Below are 12,277 nucleotides of genomic sequence, written 5' to 3' on the forward strand. Positions count from 1 at the left end.
GCCATTGAGTTTTCAAAATGAAGTCGGCAGCTCGCAAGGCCAACAGATAAAAATCCAATGTGAAAGTTTGACCTTGCACCACCTTCAACTCCACACCTCAACAAATAAAATCTGCCCGCAATGTGGTGCCACCTCCGATCGTCACATTGAACCCATCTGTGGGTTTTGACTCAAGCCCAATTGATACACTTAGTTAGGCACTTTTCTTATTGCATTAGGTGTTTATTTTCATTAAAATAAAATCATGTAGGCCACGTTCAAATGTAGGAGGGGTCACATTTGAACACCCTTGCGAATGCCTTCATCAGGTTCACAAATACAGAGAATACATATTGTGCATTCGAACGTGGTCGGGCGAGTTCGAACGTCTGTGTTCGAACACCTGTATTGCACTGGCACATCTAGAGATGGAGCTTTTTGAGTGCATTCGAACGCGATCAAGCACGTTCAAACACAATCGACGGGAATCCTTTAGAATTAGGGTTTCATAATATTTTAGGACTTATTGGCTAGCCTCTATAAATATGTGGATGGCAGCCAACTTCAATATGCTATTGGATTATTAATTTTTTTGCCTCATATCTTCTCTCTAGACTTCTCCATCCTCCCTCTTCACCATCCTTCCACCTCTACAGTAGGTAAAGTTTTTTCTAACTTCTAATCTCCCTCGACTGTCGAGCCACCCTTTTTCTTTAGGATCTCGACCACTTCGTTCATTTCGTCTACTTTCCTTAATCACTTCCACAATCCACCCTCATCTCCACACCTATCCATAACCCTAACATCCACTCCACCCGTCACCACCACCATCACCCACGTTATTACATGTTTTCATCCATGCTATAGTTTGAATTTGTGAAGGGCGTAAATATGTAAGTTGTAGATCAGGAAGTTACGGATCCAACCCAATTGGTTTCATAATTTTCTAACTACCAGAGAATCGAAGAATATCTTACGAATATTTTTCCACAGTTGCGCGAGACTGATTTATATTAAATTCAGATCTTGAAGGAATCTTACCGTAGCCTATCTTTGGTTCCATATCCTATCAATTTGGTATCAGAGATCATCAATTGGTATCAAAGCAGGAGAACCTCAAACCTCCATTAATGCTTGAAACAAGAAAGATGACATCAATAAGGAGACCTTTGGAGTGCACATCGACAAGAGAGGACTCAATGTACGATAATTCTAACCGTGAGGCCGATTCCTTTAGAGCGACCACGGCAGGACCGAATCAACCAACATCCATGGGTTCGAATATGGATGAACTAAGGGGCATGTTCCAAATATTGTTGCATAGAGTTGACAACATGTAAAAGGATCACAATGAATTCAAGGTAGATGTCGTGAATCGATTGGGTTCGTCATCTCCTTGACGACGAGCGGAGTTTCAAGAAGGACCAGCGGTGGGACCCCATCGAACCGATACCCCACAGGTCCAAGTGCGTCATATGAGTGTCAATGATACCCTCCTACCTATGCCTTCACATCATCCCCCACCTCCGTTACAAGACCGGCGGTGGTGGAACCCAAGAGGCGTGCAGCACCGGTGCACTTCATCGATGAGGACGATTAGCACTATGAGAATGAGATTGATCCCTATGGAGATGGTGATGGACGTGCTTGAGGATTTAGAAAGGGTGATTAACCTGCACAAAGGTTTAGACCTAAACTAAAGATCTTTCGCGAACCCAACAATGCTATTCGGGGGAGAACCGCACGTTTAGACTTTCCAAAATTCCAAGGCGGTAATCCAATGGATTAGGTGTTTCAAGTTGAACAATGTTTTGATTGTCAAGGTACAACGGAAGATGCAAAAATCCAAATGGTAAGCTTTCACCTCCAAGGAACGGCATTACATTAGTATAGATCGGTTATTCGTGGTGGTGGATTTATCGGATGGGTTAATTTTTGTAGGAGGATTACATGCAAATTTGGGACAGCGGCATATGAAGATTTTGCTATCACATTAAGCAAGATGGTATAGAGGACAACCGTATTGGAGTACCAAGCGGAGTTTGAAAGAGTTGGTAGTCGTTATGAGCCACTATGGCCAAAACAGACATTGATAAGCACATTTATTTCGGGGCTGTGGGATGCGATACAAGCGAATGTTCATGCTATATCTCCTACAACTCTTAAGGAGGCCTTTGAGAAGACTATGATGAGGGAATAAAAGGATAGGGCTCTAAAGATGGCAGCGAAAACCAATTGGGACAACCGAGATGGGCGGTTTGCACCTAGAACGCCGGTTGAAAATTCTGCGGTTTCGAAGACAACGACTGCGAGCACTAGACCACGACCATCTTTGAGACCTTCCGATGTTAGAGGAGGCATTAGACCCCCGTTCAAACTCTCACACTAGCATAGGTGGAGGAGCAAAAAGCGAAAAGCCTTTGCTTTTGATGTGATGAGCGTTTCACCCCTGATCATCGGTGTTCTAAACCGATTAGGAGTGTGATGCATTGATACACTTAGTTAGGATCTTTTCTTATTGCATTAGGTGTTTATTTTCATTAAAATAAAAATTTTGTAGGGCGCGTCCAAACGCAGGTGGAGTCGTGTTTGAACGCCCTTGTGAACGCCTACATCAGGTTCACAAATACAGAGAATATATATTATGCCGTTCGGATGCGGTCAATTGAGTTTGAATGCTTGTATCGCGTTCGCACATCCAAAGATGGGGCTTTTTTGAGTGCGTTCAAACATGATCGGGCACGTTTGAACACGATCGACGGGAATCCTCTAGAATTAGGGTTTCATATTGTTTTAGAACTTGTTGGCTAGCCTCTATAAATATGTGGATGGTAGCCAACTTCATTATGCTATTGGATTCTTGATTTCTTGCCTCCTATCTTCTCTCTAGACTCCTCCCTCCTCCCTCTTCACCATCCTTCCACATCTACCATTGGAAAGGTTTCTCCTTGCTTCTAATCTCCTTCGTCCATCGAGTCACTCCTTTTTTTTAGGATTTCGACCACTTCATTACCTTTGTCTACTTCCCTTAATCACTTCCACAATCCACCCTCATCTCCATACCCATGCATAACCCTAACATCCCCTCCACCCATCACCACCACCATCACCCACATTATTTCGTATTTTTGTCACTACTATTGTTTGAATCTGAAAGGACATAAATATGCAAGTTGTAGATCAGGAAGTTACAAATCCAACAAAATTAGTTTCATAATTTTCTAACTACTGCAGAATATCCAACGAATATTTTCCCACGGTTACGTGACATAGATTCCTATATTAAATTCAGATCTTAAAAGAATCTTAGCGTAGCCTATCTTTGGTTCCAGATCCTATCAATTTGGTATCAAAGCTCATCAATTGGTATTAGAGCAGGTGAACCTCAGACCTCCATTAATGGTTGAAACAAGGAAGATGACAACAACAAGGAGACCTATGGAGAGCACACCGACAAGGGATGACTCAATGTACGATAATCCTAACCATGAGGCCAATTCCTTTGGAGCGACCATGGTAGGACCGAATCAACCAACGTCCATAGGTTCGAATATGGATGAACTAAGGGGCATGTTTCAAACATTGTTGCATAGAGTTGACAACATGCAAAAGAATCATAATGAATTCAAGGAATATGTCATGAATCGATTCGGCTCGTCATCTCCTTGACGACGAACGGAGTTTCAAGAAGGACAAGCGGTGGGACCCCATAGAACCGATACCCCACAGGTCCAGGTGCATCATATGAGTGTCAATGATCCCCTCCTACCTATGCCTACACATCATCCCCCACCTCCGTTACAAAACCCAAAATCGGTGGTGATGGAACCCGAGAGGTGTGCGGCACCGGTGTGCTTCGTCGATGAGGAGGATTAGCACTATGAGGATGAGGTTGATCCCTATGGAGATGGTGATGGACGTGCTCGAGGATTTAGAGAATGTGATCAATATGCACAAAGGTTTAGAGCTTAACCAAGGATCTTTCGCGAACCTGACAACGCTATTCGAGGGAGAACTATACGTTTGGACTTTCCAAAATTCCAAGGCGGTGATCCAACGGATTCGGTATTTCAAGTTGAACAATATTTTGAATTGTCAAGGTACAGCAGAAGATGCAAAAGTCCAGATGGCAAGCTTTAACCTCCAAGCAACAGCAATACATTGGTATAGATCGATAATTCGTGGTGGTGGATTTATCGGATGGGCTAATTTTTGTAGGAGGATTACATGCAGATTTGGGACAGCAGCATATGAAGATTTTGCTACCACATTAAGCAAGATGGTTCAGAGGACTACCGTATTAGAATACCAAGCTGAGTTTGAAAGAGTTAGTAGTCGTTGTGAGCCACCGTGGCCTAAACGTACATTGATGAGTATATTTATTTCAGAGTTGCGAGAGGAGACACCTTAAACGCCGGTTGAAAATTCTACGGTTTCAAAAATAGCGACTGCGCCTACTAGACCACAACCACCTTTGAGAGCTTCTTCCGACGTTAGAGGAGGCACTAGACCCTCAGTTTGAACTCTCACACCTACCTAGGTGGAGGAGCGAAGAGCGAAGAGCGAAGGGCTTTTGCTTTCAATGTGATGAGTGTTTTACCCCCGGTCATCGGTGTTCTAAACCGATTAGGAGTATGATGCTTATCGATGGTCCTGAGGAAGATGATGAGATTGATGATGATGGAGAGTGTCTAGAGGAGACCGTTTAAGAGGGCGTGGAGGAAGATATCCAAGTTGAAATATCGATGCATGTCTATTCGGGTACTTCCGCGCCGAGGACGTTACAAATAGACGGACTCATTAGAAAGCATTGTGTGCACATCCTCATTGATTCGGGGAGTACACACAACTTTCTAGACGAGAGGCTATTGAGGAAATTGGGTTTGGATGCCAAATCAACTATGGGGTTTGACGTTGCTATTGGAGACGGCACGAAGCTTAGGACAGTGAGCTTGTGTCACCGAGTCGGTATATGGGTGCAAGGACACGTCATCATTGTGGACTTGTATCCGTTGGCGCTGCGAGGAGCGGATATTGTACTTGGTGCTCAGTGGTTACAGAGTTTGGGACCCATCACATTTAATTTTCGGAGCATGTGGATGAAATATAAACAAGGAAATAAAGATGTGTAGCTTGATTGTGTTCGAACTTTGCCGATTCCTACGATGCAGTCTATGGTGGGGCTGCTTGGTTTGTATGATTTGGCATATCTTCTTTAGTTAGGACCAGTAGGAGATGAGCCTCAAACAAGTTTAGGTATTACCATTGAATTGTCTAATTTATTAGATAACTTTTTTGGACTATTTGAGGAGCCGTAGGAGTTGTCACCGAGGAGAGCGACGGACCATCATATAGAGATTATACCCGGGACTGTACCGACAAACGTGAGGCCATATCGGTATCCACATGTGCAAAAAGAAGTTATCTCAAAGATGGTAATCGAGATGTTGGAGTAAGGCCTCATACAACCAACTCATAGTTCATACTCATCCCCCGTGCTATTAGTGTGTAAAAAGGATGGAACATGGCATTATTGTGTTGACTATCGAGCATAAATGCTGTTACCGTCAAGGACCGATATCCTATTCCAGTTATCGAGGAGTTGCTGGATGAGTTTGCATGGGCGACTATATCGTTTAGAGCTGTCGGAGGGGTCGAGAGTGCATCTTGTCTTCCATGTTTCATTACTGAGGGAGCGCATTGGAGATCATGAGATCGTTGGATCAGCTCTATCGGAGCCATTGGAGGAGATAGAGATCATAGAGCCAGTTCTTGTACTTGCTAGACGTCGACGACGACATGGTAACAGATTGGAGATGGAGATTCTACTTGAGTGGCTTGGCAAGCCATCTGATGAGACGACATGGGAGTTGGAGGCTGATATCTTGGAACATTTCCCTAACTTTTCACCTTGAGGGCAAGGTGGGGGAAGCGTGGTGGGCTGATACACTTAGTTAGAATTTTTCCTTATTGCATTAGGTGTTTATTTTCATTAAAATAAATTTCCTATAGGTCACGTTCGAACACAGGAGGGGTCACGTTCAAATGCCCTTGCAAACGCCTGCATCAGGTTTACAAATACAGAGAATGCATATTATCGCGTTTGCACATCTAGAGATGGAGCTTTTTGAGTGGGTTCGAATGAGATCGAGCACGTTCGAATGTGATCGGGCGCATTTGAACGCGATCGATAGGAATCCTCTAAAATTAGGGTTTTATATTATTTTAGAACTTGTTGGCTAGCCTCTATAAATATGTGGATGGTAGCCAACTTCAATATGCTATTGAATTATTGATTTCTTGCCTCCTATATTCTCTATAGACTTCTCCTTCCTCCCTCTTCACCATCCTTCCACCTTTACAGTTGGCAAGGTTTCTTCTAACTTCTAATCTCCCTTGACTGTCTAGCCTCCCCCTCTTCTTTTAGTGCTTGACCCAGACCTCTATGTGCATACTTCACATCATGGGAGGGCTTCAAAGGTGCTTGAGGAGGCACCATTACAGCAGCCGCTCTTGGTACGCCAGCAACATTTTCTGTCGCTTTGATAGGCCGAACTGGATTGTAGCTTTCTTGGCTCATCCAATTCTATTTGAGGTATATCTTCATGGCTCGATAGTTATCTTCCATTAGTATGATAGGGTTCTACGCTAGCAAAAGATAGGCTCTGATACGAATGATAAGGCTATGGAACAATTCCTTTAAGATTTGAATTTATTGTAGGAAGCAGTCCATGCAACCGAGGGAGAATATTAACCAAATATTATCCCGTAGTCATAAAATTATGAAACCAAGTGGAATCGATTCATATCTCCTTGATTTACATTTTTTGTATTTACGCACTTCACATATTCAAACTAAAATTAGGACGAAAATACAATATATTGCGGAAGATGGTGGTGGTGACGAGTGGAGTGGATGTTAGGGTTTTGGATGATAATAGAGATGAGGGTGGATGGTTGATGTTGTTTAAGGAATAAAAATGAAGGACAAGTAGTGGTCGAGATCCCAAGAAAAAGGGAGGACTCGATAGACGAGAGAGATTAGATGTTAGGAAAGACTTTGCAAATGATAAAGGTGGTAGGTTGGTGAAGAGGGAGGAGGGAGATTAGGATAAAGAGAATAGAGAAAAGATATGAGACAAGAAATCAATAATCTAATAGCATAATGATTTTGGCTCCTAGCCACACCTTTATAAGGCTAGCCAATAAGCCAAAATATAATTATTAACACTAATTCTAGAAGATTCACACCGATCACGTTCGAACGCGCCCGATTGCGTTCCAACGCACAAAAAGCGTTTTCTGTATGTGCAAACGCGAGTTAGGTGTTCGAACATGCCTGACCACGTTCGAATGCACAGTTTGCATTCTCTATTTTTGCGAACCTAAAGCAGGCATTCACAAGGATGTTCGAACGCGGAAGTGGCCACATTCGAACATGACTTATAGGAATTTTATTTTAATAAAAATAAACAACTAATGCAATAAGAAAAGACCATAACTAAATGTATCAACCCACCACGCTTCCCCCACCTTGCCCTTAAGGTAAAAAGCCAAGAAAATATTCTAAAATATCAGTCTCCAACTCTCATGTCGCCTCATCGGATGGCTTGCCAAGCCACCCGACTAGAATCTCCATCTCTAATTTAGTACCATGTCATCGTCAATGCCTAGCAAGTACATAAACTAGCTTTATGATCTATGTCTCCTCTAATGGCTCCGGTAGAACTGATCCAATAATCTCATGATCTCCAATCTGCTCCCTTAATAATGAAACATGGAAGACAGGATGCACTTTCGACCCCTCCGCTAGCTCCAAATTATATGTGAAAAAACCCCTAGACACACGTATGTATCTAACCTTTAGGCAATGATATCGTTCGTTCGCTTAAGTAAAAGTTGGAAGAAATATTAAGAACGAAAGCAGAGATGAACGCCAAGATTTTAACGTGGAAAAATTCAAAACGGGAAAAAACCACGGATCCAAACTCGGATCAAAACCAATCACTATGATAGTAGTAGTTACAAGACTGACTCACAAAACAACCCGTCGATCCAAACGACTTTGTTCCTCTCAGTCTTGATCGCTAGAACCCACGATTCACTACTTCTTTGTGATTAAAGTCCAATCTCAGTAGCCCTCGAGATTGATCTTTCGTCTAGATAGCCCTTAAGACGAAAGATTAAATTCTTGTAGATGAGTAGAACCTTGTTCGTTGAAGAACCGATGTAGCCTCAAGAAGTCTCCTTCAATAATGCTTCTTCAACCACCCTAGAGATAGGGCATCACATTCCTTATATATGATCTTCAAGATAGAGCCAAATCCAAGTCTTATCCGTACTTACGAAAATCCAATAAATTGCAAACTTCATAGGTGCGTTCGAACGTGGCCCGTGTGCGTTCGAACGGCCTGACTTAATCTCAGGTGCGTTCGAATGGGCCCAAGTGTGTTCGAACGCGACAGCTTGAATTCTTCAGGATGCGTTCGAATGCGTTTGTGAACACTGCTCTCAGTCTATGTGAACGCAGTACCCGTGTTCGAATGCGTTTGTGAACGCTGCTCTCGGTCTGTGTGAACGCAGTACCCCCGTTCGAACACGTTTGTGAATGTGACTCTCTATCTGTGTGAACGTAGTACCCGCGTTCGAACGCGTTTGTGAACGCGATGTGAACTCAACAGCTTTGCACCACTAATCTTGCAATTCTTCAAACCAGAGATATTCTAGACTTGTGTAAAGCTCATATACATGAAAAAATACACTTAGAATATTTTGTACATAATTGCCAACAAATAAAAACCTAACAATCTCCCCCTTTGGCAATTTGTGACAAAACACCTAGGTTACAAGATATTACAAAGACTTCAAACTGAGCAATCAACGAGTCTAGAATATTTTGCACATCAATCCCTGCAAATAAACATATATCAATCCAAGATCAAGTGAAAATAACTTGAAATGAATAAACAATCCAAACACAAGTTATCAATGGAGCATAAGTTCAAAAGTACTTAAGCAGACAAAATTCACAGACAAAGTTCACAGTTACTTCAAGCAAAGTTATAAACAAAGTTTTAAAGACTCTAAAGACTCTCATAAACTCCGACTCTAATAAACTCCCCCTATGCCCATACTCCCCTACACACCTAGACACCTAGACACTCTCCCCCTTTTTGACACAAATGCCAAAGATTAGGAACTCGGAGGAAACTGACGATGAAGAATCGTCAACACAGAGTCAAGTACAGTTCCCTAACGAGCTTGCTCAGTTCGGAAATCATTCACTGCCGAATGGAGATCCTGCACTTGAGTACTAAGCTGATCGAAACAGTCAGAGTACTGTGGTAACTCCCCCTTAGTGTGAGATGAGTCATCGTCAGAGCTATCATCAGAACTGTCGAGATGCGATGAACGACCAATGGCGGAAGAGGACGGCTTGAGAGGAGACGACTGGTCGTGAGCTTGACTCCGCTTAAGAGTAATCCGATCCAACGGTTTTTGCGTAGTAAGGGAAGGTTCCGAAACATCCACACGCACCCCACTCTGAGTGCACAAATTTGTAATAAAGATGCCAAACGGTAACCCCTCACAAGGTGCTTCTTTCTGTGCAGCTGTAAGAATTGAATCATAAATCACGACAGCCAAATCAATAGAGACTCCAGATAACATCGCATGAAGAAGGAATGCACGATCCAGACTAATACTGGAATGTCGAGTCTTACGGGTGACATTGTACAAACAAAAAAGGTGAAGCATGCGAGCCACGGATGTCAGCTTCGCATGTGGCATCATGTTTCCCTTCCAACGTTCCCCTTTGATCAGTACAGTACCAGCATATTCATTGACATCAGGAAGTGGAGCAGACATTGGATACTGGAACTCACCATCAGGAAGACGAAGTTCAACGCGAATAACATCTGAGTCCAAGTATACAGACACACCACAAACAGTAGAACGTATACAGCGATCTAAAACCGTGGCATTACTAAAAAATTCCCAAACAACTTCCACATAAGCAGTCCCGCTCATCCGACACATAGATAACCATCCACGCTCAATAAAGATCTATTCAATCCCCAATTCAGAAAATTCAGAAATAACCACGGGTCTTTCACAGATAACAGGACGAGTGCCAAAATTGTGTTTGTAGCGCCCGGCAGCCGTTGATGAAGAAAATTTTGGAGCCGAAGACGGTGACGAAGGCGGCCTTGGTTTCTTGGTCACTGTCACTTTTTTAGGCATTCTTGAGAAAGAAACAAGTTGCAAGATTCAATATATGCCCAAAGCAACCAAAAAAAAAACAAGAATTTCAAAAAAATTTAGAAACCATGAAGGCCCTAAATGAAACCCATCTTTCTCTTGAAAAGTCAAAGATATCACGTTCAATCTCACAAGAAACATCAAGGTGTTAACATTAACGTGATCAAAACGTGAAAACGAACAAAATCAATCAAGATCAAGCATGTTTATTGAATAAAAAATAGAAAAAATGATGGATGATCATACCTTGCAAAAGTGAAGAAAAACTCAAAGATTTGATCGAAAGACGCTAGATCCGAAGGAGAACTACCCTCTAAAAGGATTTGAAGTGAAAAATTCGATGAAAAACACCAAGATCTTAAAGATTTGAGAAGGGGAAAATGAATGGTTTTTAGGGTTTGGAAAATGGAAGATGAAACCCTTGGGTTCAGACGCAGTATTTAAAGAAGCCACTAGTGCGTTCGAACGCACCAGTCTGCACGTTCGAACGCGCCAGTCATCACGTTCGAACTCAAAAATCTGCGTTCGAACGCCCACTTTTTTTTTTTAAAACTAAAACAAATCAAAAATCTTTTTGGAGATGCACTTCTAGAATTTCAAAATATATTCAAGACATAGAATATGATAATCAAATGAAATAAGTCATACATAGATCAATCAAATCATCAAAAGAATTTTATAATCAATTCGAATGCATCACTCAAAATTAAATTAATCTTGATTGATCATAACGATATGTATATGCAAGATGAGCATTGATAACATGAACCAATCTTCTTAAACAAACTTTCCTATATAAAGAATGATGCAACACAGTAGTCAAACCGACTTAGTATTGAAATTTTGCACTTTTCGACTTATTCTCCATAACATAACAGGAATTTTTCCTGTATTTTTTTTTATATTGAAACATATATGTGCAATCATGGCTTTCACACATGAGTAGGTAGCCATTTTCTTGTAGTACAAATCAAACAATATGCAAAAAGAAATTCACATATGTCATTTTTTTTTAATTTTGCAAATAATGTACTGAGTCAAACTGAACTCTAAACAAGACGGCTTTCACACTAACTCATTATAGCCCTTTTCATTGATCTTTTATGAACAAATTTTTTATGACTAAGCATGAGGTCAAACTGTGCAAATCAAGGTTAATAGTGAGCTATTTAAAAAAATAATTCATGATATCATTCTCACTCAAGAATACACATATGTTATGAGTGCATTAAATTTAGTTTCATTATAATAGAAGTCGAGGGAGTGACAAAATCAAAATTGATACAATATACTACAAGATGACAAAATTGACTATAATAACTCATAATCAAGAGAAAAATCATAATTTTATGTCAAGAGTATATTATTAAATCTAGGAGTGCATCAAATTTTTTTTATGACAAAAACTCTCGGCAAATCTGAAACTTAAAACCAAAGAAAATTTCAGAGTAAAAGAAAACCTAAAAAAAACGAAACGAAAGAACTCGCAAACTAAAAAGAACACAAATCCCAATAAAATCAGTCCAAAGCACAAATCCCTAAAGAAGTACGAAGATACTCAAATCTCTGTAAATCCAAAGGTTTTGTAAACAAATCACCCAACTGTTTCTCCGTCTCAATATGTTCTAGTGCTATTGTTTTGTCTTCAACTAACTCGCGTATAAAATGATGTCGGATATCAATATGTTTTATACGCGAGTGTTGAACAGGATTTTTTGATATATTAATAGCACTCATATTGTCACAATAAAACACCATAGTATCTTGTTCAATGTCATAATCCTTGACCATCTATTTCATCCATAGTAACTGAGAACAACAACTCCCTACTATAATGTACTCGGCCTCCACAGTAGATAAAGATATCGAGTTTTGTTTCTTACTGTGCCAAGCAACCAGATTGTTTCCAACATAAAAACATCCACCTGAAGTACTTTTTCTATCATCACATGAACCTGCCCAATCAGAATCCGTGTATCCCGATATGATAGCACCCGAGTCATAAGTAAACCAGATACCTAAATCAACTGTGCCACTG

This window comes from Typha angustifolia, chromosome 6 (genome assembly GCF_048772165.1).
Source record: "Typha angustifolia cultivar Huaian chromosome 6, ASM4877216v1, whole genome shotgun sequence".
NCBI lineage: Eukaryota > Viridiplantae > Streptophyta > Magnoliopsida > Poales > Typhaceae > Typha > Typha angustifolia.